Source organism: Cupressus sempervirens, chromosome 4 (genome assembly GCF_028749045.1).
Source record: "Cupressus sempervirens isolate cs-2001-9-10 chromosome 4, ASM2874904v1, whole genome shotgun sequence".
In the NCBI taxonomy this organism is placed as follows: domain Eukaryota; kingdom Viridiplantae; phylum Streptophyta; class Pinopsida; order Cupressales; family Cupressaceae; genus Cupressus; species Cupressus sempervirens.
The window spans coordinates 893,127,938-893,140,549 of NC_143121.1; positions in this window are offsets into that span (position 1 = coordinate 893,127,938).

A 12,612-nucleotide genomic window follows, 5' to 3' on the forward strand; every position below is an offset into this window, starting at 1 on the left:
AGTTATTTCAATCTGATCATGTGAAGACCTTATGACAGAGTAGCACAAGAATGTAATTTCTTTTCTTCTCTTAACCCACTTATTGACCATGGGTTTTAGAGTCTCTTCATGGGTTTCAGAGTCTCTTCATTGGCATTATCATAATAGGGATGTCACTCCTAAAACATGCTATAACATATGCATAAAGAAATCTAGCATGCAAGAATAAAGCATAAGATGATCCTACAAAGTAGATAACGTCATCTATCACATGCTAATCATCAATATAAAGAAACATGCCAATAAGTACATCCATCATAAGATCCAAGAACAGAAAGAAGATAAATACCAACCAAGAATGCTCTAGCCACGGTGTCTCAGACAGACTTCAAATGGTAAGAGTAAAAAAGTACTACCACCCGACTACGTGGGACTAAATGGCCTACTCCCACCATGCTAAGGAGATAGTCTCAAGTCCCAAATAGGATATCAAATCACATAACACAAGATAACAAATCACATAACACACGAACTCTCTAAGTCTAGGAATCCTAAAAGTATACTAACTCAAAGGTTCTACACAGAACGACATCTAATTCCCAGAGGCACACAAAGACATTAGGAAACCTACTATGTCAGCAGGAAAGTGTCATCACATGAATCACACTAGATTTACCCTGGTAGTCCCTCAATTGACCCTGACCCCCTAGTGATCACTATGCAGCCACTAGTATCCTCTCGTACTGACGATGCATACTATGGAATGTAAGGTTGCAACCAAGCATTCTCTCTACTCCTGTCCTAGTCTATACTAGCACTCGAGGCATGGGCGAGAACATACAATTATCTTATTAGGTTCATTTTAATCCCCATTTAGTCTAAATGTTTTCACTTATTAAATAACTTACAATGAGTTACCCTAGTAGCCACTTAGGGCCCCAACCCCCAGTGCAAGCCACTTCTCAACACCACAAGTAGATAACCTACCCTAGGTTCATGAAATCACAAATCACAAAATTAGCTTAGTCCTATACAAGCGACTAGAAAGCATCATAATGGTAATCAAAATAATCACATCAGTTCTCCATGAGCAACTGAAAAGCATCCAATGATAATCATAATATCCATCAGTTCTCAACAAGCAACTAGAAAGTATCTCAAAGTTAATAATACTGATTGAAGACTCCAAAATGGTCGAGTCAAAACATGTCACAACATGACATCATCAAGATCAAAACAAACACTTCAGTCCCGTCAAGGTGATTGGAAAGTAATCCAAATATAACTGATCGATGACTAAAAAATGGTTAAGTCAAGTATCTCAAATACATACACCTCAGATTCACACAAGAAGACTGGAAAGCAATAATAATTAGTAAATACAAACATCTCATAGAGCATACCATCACATTACCATGGTTGGGTTTTAAAAAGATCGAGATCAAATAACATCAACATGCCATCACATTCGCATAACCCCCAAGCCTCTGGTAGACATCCTATGACTGGACAACAATCTAGTCAACCCCAAAACACAGATAGCATAAAGAACAAGATACAAACACATATTTTAGTTTTCTTTCACAATCACATGGTTAAGCCAAATATTAGGTTTCAGTTTTTGTTTCAAGTATATTTCAAGAGTATAAGATTCTTCTACAAGTCAATCAATTTATTTTTTGAATAATGCATAGAATTATCCCTCCTTTAATTTAAAAATTTTCCTAAAATAATCAGAAGATAATTATTTACTTATTTGAATCATTGAACTACTTCCCATAAAATCATTCACATTATTCAAAACATTAGAATAGTACTTATCAACTTTCAAATAATTAGTTTACAATTTTCTTAAAACACTTCAAGGAAAAACATTTATTTAAAATGATCTTCATTGATTTTAAGTAAAATCAATCTCATTAATAATTCAATTATTAATATCTCTTTTCTTTTAATTTGCCCTCATTTAAAAATCCATTTACTTAAATTGACTAATAATTAATTAGACTCCTTCTACTATTAACTAATCTTAATTAAATTAAATTAAATTAGATTTGTTAATAAATCATATAAAACTAATGCATAATAATAAGATTCTATTTTAATTTGAATCCAAACCCGAATCAATTTCCAAATCTTGATTCTACTAAGGGAAGATTGCAATAATATTTTTAATTCCCATAATTGGATGAAACAATATGCATGCTCAAATTAAAAAATTGAAGATTCATTCATAGAGAATTATTCAGACACACATAATAGACACGATGAAGATAGGCAAAGAAAGAGCGTAATAAAATATGCGAAATAATCACGAGTGCCTACCTGGACACTGATGCTAATTTGATACACCTCAGAAAATTGTAGAGAAGCTCCTCCTCTTAGAACCTTCTCCTTTCTAAAAATTCCTTTCTTCTCCAACATTCACAATTCCTCCAAGAACCAAAACTCCCCCAAGTGACTAGGAGTGCTTGTAGAAGGATACGAGGATGTCCATACACACTAGGAGAGCCTCTATATAAAGGCCTCTAAGATGCATCTAGAATGTGTCTAGAAAGAACTAAGAGATAAGCACGACAACTAAGCACATATCTTCCATAATAAGAAGATAAACATGATGAGGTGTCTAGAATGTTGTAGACACCACGTGCTCAAATAATGTGCTAACTCTTAAGTGTAGACAACATGTGCATAATTAGAGTGCAAACTCCTATGTTGTCAACATGACAACTCACAAGAGTTCGCATACTCCTATGTGAATAAATATTAAAATAATGCACATTAATTTATTTAATATTCACTTTACTCTTTTTAATTTAATTTATTAATTTTAAATCTCATGCACTCACTTTATTAAATCCACTTGTTTTATCTTAATATATTTTAATCACATGCATGTATCATGCGATCTAAAATCTTTTAATAATTTTAATATCTTTTCCACTTTTAAATTTATTTTTGAAACTTAATTGATAAAATATTTATTAACTTAAATAATATTATTATTTAACATTTATTTAAAAATGAAATCTAAATATATTATTATTAAATTAAATAAATATTATCATGTTCCAAATCTAAACTTATAACTTTTATCTTCAAATTTAATTCTTTTATTTAATTAATTTCCCAATTAATAAAATAAAATAAAATATTAACATATCATTTTAATTTTCATTTAATTAAATCTTCTAATCATACTTAATTAATAGAAAAATATACCAAAGACCCATAAAATAAAATACGAAAACCCATCATAGAAAAACACATACAAAATCAGACCAAGGGTTAATATCATGAATTACGTCATCTGACGCATTTGGAGGGTAGTTGACTTAGATACTTGTCCTAATTTTCAATTAGGACAAATGGCTTAAAGGGTTGGGATTTGGACTTGAGAATTTATCTCCCCTCTCTTACCATTGAGATAATGCGATAGGGTACGTTCATCCTGGCAATTCAGAGAAGTTGATACCTAGTACCTACAAGCTACATAAAATCCATGAATGTACATACACAATATATACGAAGCTAAACAAGCAATGGTAGAAAGTGGTGCATTGTGTAGATCCCAACTAGTAGGTGACTACGACTCCCTTCCTTAACCACATTAGCAATGCCATACATAAAGAAAACAAACACACACACCATACACATGCAAGTATGGGGTAAGTATCCATAAGAAAACACATGATAATAAATCATCTAACTAATCATCATTAATAACTGCAAACACTATAATAATCATCATACATACATGAAGTAAGAAGTATCATGTAATCTCATCATATGATCAACTGACTCTGAAACAATATCTGATAATCTCAAAACAATGTTACTAATCATCAACATAAAACTATCCTAAAAGAGTTTGGCCACAATAGAAAAATGCAAACTAGGGTAGGCACTACACTTAGCACCCTAGCTAAATGTTCATAGAATATTGGCCATTCAATTTTGTCTACCAGATACATGAGAGCCTTTCTTAGTTTGTCTTCATATTGCACATTTAGCTCTGCATGTAGTGCCCATAGTTTTCTTTTTTCTTGTTAAAAATCTTCAGCTGTGTAATATTTTGGCCTTTGTGGAGTGTCTGGCATTTCTATGAGAGGAGTGGATTTAAAAGGATCCACTAGAGAGTAGGGATATGTGATTCTTGGCCTAGAATATCTCCCCATGACGTTAGTTTCAAGTTCAATTCTTTTATGAACTTCTTTATTATATGCCTCCGGAACCTTCTCATACTTGGCTTGCAATTCCAATATCTTATTCTTATCTTTCTTTGTAGCAGCCAAAATTAATTGAGATGTCTCAGCACTTAAATGTTCCACCTCTACAAAATTTGTACCCTCTACTCTTTTTACAATCAAATTTCTAATCAACCTAGTATTATCTAAGTGTAGAGGCATTGTTCTGGATGCTTTTTTGATGGACCAGATAACCAAAGCAGCTTGGTCTAAATTGAACTTAACACTTGAGATCTCCTTTTTATCTTGGTCGAATGTCTCTAATTTATTGGAAATAGAATTAAAAATTAGAGTATCTGCTATATCCCAATTGGGAAGCAATAAAAAACCTGATGCTCTGACCATTTCTCTCCCTTCCTTAGGGGTTAGGCTTTGAAATTCCTTTATCATTTCCTCTTTTATTTGTGTCTGAATGGCTGCATCTTCAATCTCTAGATTCTCAAACTTAAATTTATTGCATCTTTCCTCATATTTGCCTATGTTTGTCCTCCATGCAGATTGGTGGAAGGTTCTGGAATTAACAAAACTGTCATCTGAAAAAAATTGATGATTGGCCTGCTCTATCACAAGGTCCAATTCCTTTCCCTTAAAATCTGCCACTGTCAACTCAAGGCTTGGAATAGGGGGCTCTTGGGGGGTTCCCTCATATAATTCTACCTGGGTGATAAAAATCCCCCCTTGGGATCCCAGTTGTTCAATCTATTCTTTAGAAAATTGTTCCTCTCTAATCCACAAAGGAGATTGTATAGGTGAATATTCCTCAATGTGAAGACCCAATTTTTTCATTAATTTTTGCCTCTTAGGAGAGGTCTCATCAAGTCTTTCTTCTAGGGCAACACTAGTGGATGCTATTATTTGTTTTCCCTTATCCATTGTGGCCTTTTTATTTTGAATTATATTATAGCCTAGCCTTTTCTAGACAATCAATTGTCCTGCCCCTAGATTGGGAGTGAATCCCAATCTCCTCATTACCTCCTTAGCCTTATTTGGATAAGTATTAATAAAAAATTGCTCTTTCTCATTCATAGTTTCCATTGTTTCAGGGAAAGTAATCATGAGTTTATTTATTCTATCTGCCTCTGTGATGGCATTACCTAGATGACTGTAATTTTCATCAAAACAATGAATAAAATCCAAAACCCTTGAGAACACTCTCCATTTTTCTTTCTTGGTTTCATGTTCTTGCAAGGAGAACTCATGCAAGGAGAACTCATTTCTTATTATGTCTTCAAGAAAATATGACTCATGATCAATTTTTCCAAGCTTGATTCTATGCCTAAAGGCCAAGTTATATAATCCCTTAGTATCACAAAAATGGGGTTGAGAGGTAGTCAACTTATACTGATCTAGTATTTTATATAGAGAAAGCGAACCCCCCTTTTGTGATCACAAATTGGTGGGTTGCAGTACAAGTTGGGAATATTGACCCTCTTTGCCTTTTCAACAAATAAGTTTCCTCCAATCCTCCTAGCTGCCACAAAAATTCAGCTACCCCTACCTTTAATAGCACTTGGTAAGGTAATACATGAGGAGTACCTCTAAAACCATAAATCCTAAAGATAGTTGAAATTGAGTATGGGACGATGTCTCCCCAATTATGTGACACTTTCAAACCAACAAGATTATCTAGGGGCCTAATAAGACTTACCAATGCCTTGGGCACTCTGGGATTGTCATTTAATAATAGGGATGTCAAATTTGAAGCAAAGTACCTATCAAACTTGACAAAACTAGCCTTTTTTACTTCCTAGGTTATATCTACACTCCATAACTGGATTGGCAGTGCTTCCCCATCTTGTTCTCTATTCAATTTCATTTCCTTACCAAATATGTTACTCCTTTGAAAAATAACATATGTATCAACAAGGAATAGTGACCAAAAATTTTCTCCACCTCGCCTTTGGTAATCCCAACTAGGCCAGTGTGAATTTCTTCTGCTAAATAGGATGCAAAATAAAAAATAACATCGACACTAAAAGAGGAAATCTGAGCGATCATATACATAAAACCTATGGGCATAAAATCCTCTTTATCTTCACCAAAAAATCTATATAGTGTTGGAATATTCAAATAGGAATAATGCATCTGAGAGGAGGGGGGGGGGGGGTGAATTAGATGTATTGTACTTTGACCATTAAAACTTTTTAACTAAAAGTAGATTGCATGCATATAAACATATCAAACAACCATGAAAAACAAACATGTACCACCACACAACACTTGAGATTTTGGTAACCCAGAAACCCTCCAGGAATAAGAAGGTAAAACTGGGGTGGGGATGATACCCACAAAATTATGGTAGCAATAATGTTTGACCACTTCTAATGATCTACCCTGTTAAAGGCCTGCCCTGTTTAAAGGCTTTACATTGTATCAATAGTGACCTAGTTAAAGGATTTACAAACACTTTACATGAAGTGTTACCCTATTAAAGGATTTAATCACCTATTTAAAGGATCTACAAAATAGCTATTAAGCTAACCTATCACCATAGGGTTTCCTTTCTAATACAATTGCTAGAGAGTATTAGGTATGATAAACTTGATAGCTTACAATCCTTTGATTGCTGAATACAGGCACTTGATTTGCTTACTCTAATCTTGATCCTCTGAGATCTGATTCTCTTCACTCTGAAATAGTTTTCCTTACACACCCTTGTCCATTCACATATACAATGAGATTTAGTCTTCCTTATAAAGAAATTCGAAGACTTAGGGTTAGATGTGGATCTACGATCCATATTGAATCTTTGTTTCCCACTCATTCCTTGCACTTTTATTATTGGTTGGATGCCTTCTCCATTTTTCTTATTGGCTGCATGTAGATTGCATAGGAAATACAAAAGATTCGATCTTATTATTTTAATCCTTCAAGATTTGTCATGTGTCAAACATGAAAATGGTTTACATCTAAATTAGTGAAGTTACAAACTCATATGTGTATTCTGTGTTACTTAGCACTTACTGATTCTAGATGGTCGACACATGTAACAAACTAGCTTACTCGGCTCCTGTTGCATTTTTGTTTTTCTCGGCATCGTCTGTGACTCGATACTCAAATATCACTCGGCACTTGTATCATGCTCAACACCTAAAGTCACTCAGCACTTGTCCTTCACTCGGCACTTGATCTTCACTTGGTACCTAAAGGCTGCTCGACACCTGAAGATCACTCAGCACCTAAAGATTTTCTTGACTCGGCTTATGTTGTGGCTCAGCAGACGTAGTATGCTCGACTCCAATGTAGCAAATGGTTAAGTGTGGTGGCACTCAAATGTCAAAACCATTTTGAGGCTAACAATCTCCCCCTTTGACATGAGTGACAAAAACACTTAACTAACCTTATGAGTACATTCACTAATCTGCTCGGTATATACAGAGGTTGAAGAAAACTTGATTAAAATTTTGTAACTTATAATATATACCTCAAAATTATTGTAACTTCCCTTGAGTTGATTGTGCCATTATCTGCGCTATCTTGGTAGCCAAAATTTTATGTTGTATATCATGCTCCCCTTTTATCTTGTTTCCCCCTGTTAACTTGTCTCTTTGTCTCCCTCATTCATCTTGTCTTCCCCATTCATCTTGTCTCCCCCTTTTTGACACTTATGTCAAAGGGTTTTAAGGGTTAAGATCATATTTTTCCAAAAATGTACTGTTTACCTCCATAATCATCCTGAGAACTGCATCCCAACCATGCAAAGCAATTTCCAATGACTTGTGCTAGATGGCAGTCTCTACAGCAAGGTGAATAAGTCCTTCTGAAGTAGAAAGATCAGGATCTTTCTTGAGAATAGCTTTAGCATAGACCTATTCTTTATGGAGTACTTCCAAATGTGGGGCAATGGAGGATTGGAGCTATATTAGTTTTGCCTTGATGGTGGCCTCTTCTACTGTTAATACAGCTATTTCTTTATGAGTGTGAAGCGTTTGAGCAAAATGCTTCTCACTTTGAGCTGGATCTTTTGGTAGCTACATGCTTGAAATATTCAAATTCATCTCCATGCTCATTATCTTTTGGCTTGTCTCCTGTGTGAAGTATGAAAAGTCACACAACTTTTTGTATAATGAGAATATATTCTCAAGTACCTTTTTCACTTTGTCTATTACCTTTGCCAATTCAACCTGTGAAAGTGCAATTTCACTAGATATTTTCTCATTAACTTTCCCTTGAAATTTTCTTTCAGACCATTCCATAAGTTTTACATTTGTCTCTTGGTCTGCATTTGTCACCTTGTCAACAATATCTGATAATTGCTCCATGATATTCTTTGACTCATCTGGTGATTGAATACTGAAGGCATCCATAAAGATGTCTTTAATCTCATGCAGTGTTTGCTTTTGTTTATACTCCTTCTTGAGTATCTCTTGCCTCTTTCTTATATTTAATGCTTCTTGCACCTCATTCATTTGATCAATGCTTATTGTTTTTGAGTCATAACTTGGTATGACTATTTCCTCATCTAATTTAGGGTCTCCATAGTGAAGTATCCATGCAACTTTGGTAGAACTTGATCCTGGTGTTGATATTTGCAATGGCATTGCATCATTACTTGGTTGTTGTGAGGGAGTCCCCAAGGTAGGAAAATTTATCAATGTTTGTATTGCCTCCTACTCTTTAGGGGTTTCCTCTATTTTCTCCTCCTACTATCTACCTCGATCAATTATAGTAATTTTAGGAAGTGCACCTTGTGTTTGTGCTGTAGGATCAGATGTAATAGTCTGTCTTGTTTGTCTATTTCTTTGTCTGCTGCTGCAATCGTCTTCTGTACAATGGTGTCAACTATTCTTGATGAAAAAATCTGTAAGGAAACTTGGCAACAAAGAATATAACCGTTTCCACATAACCCATAATAAATTTGAAATAAAACACATAATTAAAATCCACATGCAAGAGAATAGACAACATACCCACAAAATGTGACACAAGATATACCCTGGGAAACCCTCACTGAGGGAAAAAACCCAGCCTCCAAAAGCATCCATCATCATGTATTATTTAGCAAAAATATCATTTCCATACAACCATGGAAGCCTTCATGGCCATAGCTACAACCGAGAAAACTATGTGAACAAGCATGAATCCACACATCCCATGCCATGCTTTCAACCTTCACAAATGCTCCCTTGGCTAACCTGTCAAGCCTTGTCCCACTCGACTCTTGCCTTTTGTCTTCTTCTTGTCACTCTCTCTCTCTCTATAACAACTACCCTTGTGGCTGCTTATATAGTAGCAAGTCCCACAAAACCACCAAGTGGTATTACATAAACCATGTGCTACCTAACCCACTGACCCCACATTTAATATTGGGCATTTAATTCTTTTCCCCAATATTAAATAATTACATGAAATATTTTCACAATGCCAAGAATATTCCATGGGAATCTTTACATGTTGCACATCCATCTAGGTGCAACATTACATAATAAAATAAAATAATAAAATAACAATATTATGCAATGTGTGGAACACCCATTATCTCAACACAATCATTTGAGTTTGAAGTTGACCACTAGTAGCTATAGAGATGATGGAAGGTGGTTCTTGTGGATTCACCTTATCTCTAACTGTGTTTTCTACTAGTTTTTGTAATTCATCCACACTGACCAATACTGGATCTGTACATAATTTTGCTTGTTGTGTGGATTGGTCAAGGATCCTTTTGAGATCCTCTGCAGTTAATGGATTGATGTTTTGAGTAGAAGTGTCAGGAACATCTTGTACTGTTACAGTTTTTGCAGGTGTGGTGGGTACATGAGGAGGGATAGAAGGTGGCAATTGTGTGTCTTGCACACTCTGGTCTTATTGCTGCTCTTGCTTAGTTGTTGTTGTTTCATCTTGCTTTTGTGTCTCCTCCTCCGTTTCTTTCTTTTCTTCTCCCTTCTTCTCTTCTTCCTTCTTTTCTTCTTCTCCTTTCTCTACTTCTGGCTTCTCTTCTCTCCTTTTTCTTCTTTATTTTGGCTGAGTTGTAGCTTCTTCCTTGTATTCTTCTTCAAGAAAATCTTCAACCTTTTTGTACAAATTCTTCCATGATTTTGTTGTTCTTTGTACAATTTCTTCCATTTTTTTTTGGAGAATGAAGAATGCCCTGTACTTAGGTGTAAATATAGTATTATGCCTTTTGACTGCTTTCTCTATTTTCTCCTTAGTCAAATCAGGCAGTATGCTTGCTAAGGTTGATTCTCTCATCTCCTTCTCCATTTTCAAACAAAAATGCCATCTTTCTTCTACAATTTTAGACAATTCATTTGGCAATTGTCCATCTAGTTCAAGAGGAGTATACTTGAACTGTGCCATCATTCCATAAATTGATTATTCTATTCTATTTTGTTCATCTTTAGTGAACTTATTGAAATCAACTTTATTCATGTTTCTTAAGTCTCCATTTCCAATCTTTTTACATAATGTATCAACTAAAAAATGGCTTACCTTTTCAGATTGATCTTCTTCATCAGTACCAAGTTGAGCCCCATATTTTCTTCTTTTCCTTGGCTCTTCCTATGTCTTCTTGATTGTTTTCTTCTTTGTAGCTTCCTCTTTAGCCTTTTGTGTGGAGGCCCTTGTTGCAGCTCTGGTTGTTAGCTTTTGGTGTTTTGGCATGGTAGTTTTCTTTGGTGTGGACTGGGCTGGAGGCTGTATTGTTACCTTTCTCTTCTTTGGCTTGGCTTGGGTTGGTGCTTCATCAACTTCTTCTTCCTCAGCACCTTCCTCCAAGTCTTCACCTAGGCCTTGAGTTAATTCCATTGGGCCTTGCTCTTGTTCATACTCATCATCATCTTCTTCTTTTTCTTCAGCCTCAATTCCTTCACCACATTTCTTCTTAATTTTCTTCATCAATTTATCTTTCTTCTTTAGTGTGGAGGTAGTATTTAACTCTATATTTATCTTTGACCTTACCACATCATAAGTACCAAAGTGTGGGGCACTCTTATCTATCTCTTCTACCAATAATGCAGTTATTGTTGTAGATGCTTCATCTATGTTGATCTCATAATCAAATGGACTTAGCCATCTCACCCTTGGAATTGCTGCTTGGATATAGGTGAAGTCAATATCAACTAAGAAGCATATATCGTTAATATGTTTTTCCACTAAGGAAATTGGTATTCTCACCCTTTGCTTCATGGATTTCTTAAAATCCTCAAAATAGCTTGTCATCAGGGTATCAAAATTGTCTCCCATTTATTCTATATATTAATTAATTTGGGATATGATAGTTCTATCATTTCTCCATGTAACTTTTCCAAAAGAGGGAAATTCATTCTGAACATAAAAGAATACATAAACTAGAATTGCTCCAAGTTTGCATTGAGCACCCTTTGTCCTTCTTATGGTAGCTAAGTTTTCATTAATCTATTGTAATTTCAGTTCTACAAGATCACAAGTATGATCTTTTTTCACCAATTTGTAACCTACATCTACTGCAATACATAGCACACTATTGAGTCTACTAGATTTATAGAATTTGTGGGCAATAACTCTAACAACAAACTCAACTAGAGGATCCTGAATGGTGTGAATTGTCATTCCTCTTTTGTTCCACTGAACACCTATGTTCTTTTCAATAACCTCCTTGGATTCACTTCTCAAGGTCTTGAACTGATCTAGGGTAGGATATCTAGTTACCCTATGAATGATTCTTTTTGTGATCTTGATAGGGACATCTTCTAACCATAGACTACCATCATGAATTCTGCTCGACACAAGTCTAATCCATTTTGTCTTAAATACAGTGGGAAAAATCAAAACTTGTGTTAAACCCTTCCTTTCAGCAATTTTGTATTCATCTTTCAAGACTCCATTGACACACAGATTCACAAAGGCTTCTCTTATTTCCATGTCTCCTATGGCTCCTATCTTGCAATTATAGCATCTCCTTACATCCTGAACCATAACAACATTTGGGGGTATGCAAGAAAGGGCTCTGGTGGGATCATTCTTGTATGCAACTTCAAGGATAGGGCAAAAATCAAGTTGCCTAACCTCATTAGATACTAGTTGGACTTCAAACAATTCTTTGTCCTAGGTTTTCTTAGAACTCAAAGCCATTTATGCAAACTAGGGTTTCCTTTACACATAAATATGAAACTACGTAGCTCGGCACAAATGAAAATACATAGAGATTGATGAAAACATGTTGTAAGAGGTTGCAATCTACTTAGAAAGCTGGATTCTCTGCTATGAAGTTGCTCCGCTCTCTTTCTCTTCTTTGCTTCTTGATCATGATGAGGAAGAATGATTAAAATCATGATAATATACCCTATTTCCATCACATTAAATGCTCAACTGAAAACTTGACCTCTGAATGATTTTTGACATTACTTGGCTTGCATTACATTTCCACTTAACTCGACTTCCATTGGAGTTATTTAACTTGGCATAAACT